The following is a 1,832-nucleotide window of genomic DNA, read 5'->3' as shown; positions in this document are numbered from 1 at the left end:
CGTAGTTATGGTTTTGTTTCCTGTGAGTGCTATTTGCTTGATATGTAGATTTTTACAACAGAATTCAGAAGTCACTAAGACACATTTATTCTGTCTGGCAAATGTGCCTTTGCGGCAGTTTTTCAGAAGAGTACTTCATAAAACACTTATTTATTGTTTACATTGATTTATAAGCTGAGTCTGACTCTAGGAGAAAAAAAGGGAAGCTTGGAAAGAGTTTAAGGATAGCCCTTACCACGATTGGCGGTTTAACCTTCTTCTTATGGATGTATGTCTCCAGTTCTGTTCCCTTGGCCCTGTGCTTGAAAGAGTCAAAAACCTTCCTCTTTGAATTCTGAAGCTTCTTGCAGATCTTGCTGTGTTTCTCCAGCCTCTCTACAGCAAACTTCCCGTGACACAGTTCACAGGGCACCAGCTGAGGGTTTCCACTCTGGCTATTCTCATATGGAAATTGCTCAGCGGTAGGGCACATCAGACTTGTAGGGGACAAATATCTGTTTTCCACTGACAGAGTTTGTTCATCCAGACATGTGGTCTTATTTCTGAAGTGGCCCTGCGCGGCCTGTGCCGCTGACACGTCGCTTTCAGGGAGCCTTGCTTTCTTGAGATACTTTCTCCTTCCACAGGGGACGTCTTCTAGCCCACGGCTGCAAGGGCTCACTTGACGTCTCTCCTGATGGGAAAGCGCAGAGGGAAAGTGCGATTCTGCGCATCCGCCATCTTCCATTGGAGAACCATAATCAAGGTTGTCTCCTCTGATAGGAAGGGCTTTCCTTGGAGTGAAGGCTTTTTGCTTCTCCATTCTGCAGGTCAGAAGAGGCACGGCCTTAGAGCGGTGGTTGGCCCATGGTCCTCTGGGGCAAAGCTCGCTCTGCCTCGCCTCTATTTTCCCTTCCGGCCACCTCTCTGGAGTCTTCCATCTCTCTCGGAACCATCCTCAGCTCCTCCTGAGCTCTGAAGAGCTTCGCCTGCATCATGGCCTCCTTCTGGCGAATCTCGTCCTTCATCATGGCCTCCTTCCGGCGCATCTCATCCTGCAGGCTGGCCTCCCTCCGGCGATGCTCCTCCTTCAGCGCGGCCTCTGCCTCGGCCACTTTTCGTAGCTCCTCTTGCAACTGAAAGTGCTCCTTCCCATTGGCATGAGAAGGGCATTGCCCTGGAGGGGTCGCCACCATGGGGAGGACAGTCCTGTCCTTAGGTTTGCGTACTCTTGAGCCCCTCCTGCCCGGCCTCTCGCAGGGCCTCTCATGACCATCCTGAGGCGGGGTGGGGGCAAACAAGGAATCACTCTGTGCGTCCGGGCGGTCCACAGCCCGAACCTCACCAGGGCCGGAGACTTTCCTGTTACCCATAGGCTTCAGGGGGTAAGACCGATCATACCCCACAATGTTCTTCTCGGGGCCCTGTTGGGCTTGGAAGCGATAGCTGTTCCCCATCTTCTTCTCCGCAGCGTATTTGACATATTGGAAACATTTTCTCATCTTCTGTAGAGCTGCCTCCTGCCGCCGATTGTACATGGCGATCATTTTTTTCTCCTTTTCCTGCATCAGTTTCTCTTGGAAGGTGTCCTTCAGAAGCTGTATCTTGGGAGGCGGGCAGTACGTGGAGATCAGATCCTGTTGCCTTAAGGGCGCGGGTCGATTCGAGTCTGTGTCCTTCGGGGAGGGGGACAGAGCACCAGGCTTAGGACTGGGCTCCATTGGCAAATGAGATATGAGCTTTGTTTCCCAGGTATCTGGAAAAGGCAAAAATGGCAAATAAATGATATCCTGCACAGTCTAGTATGGTCTAATAGAAAAGAATAAAAAAAAACAATTCAGGAAATACACAAC

This window comes from Lepisosteus oculatus, unplaced genomic scaffold, assembly GCF_040954835.1.
Source record: "Lepisosteus oculatus isolate fLepOcu1 unplaced genomic scaffold, fLepOcu1.hap2 HAP2_SCAFFOLD_57, whole genome shotgun sequence".
Classification (NCBI taxonomy): domain Eukaryota; kingdom Metazoa; phylum Chordata; class Actinopteri; order Semionotiformes; family Lepisosteidae; genus Lepisosteus; species Lepisosteus oculatus.
This window is presented reverse-complemented; position numbering follows the sequence as displayed.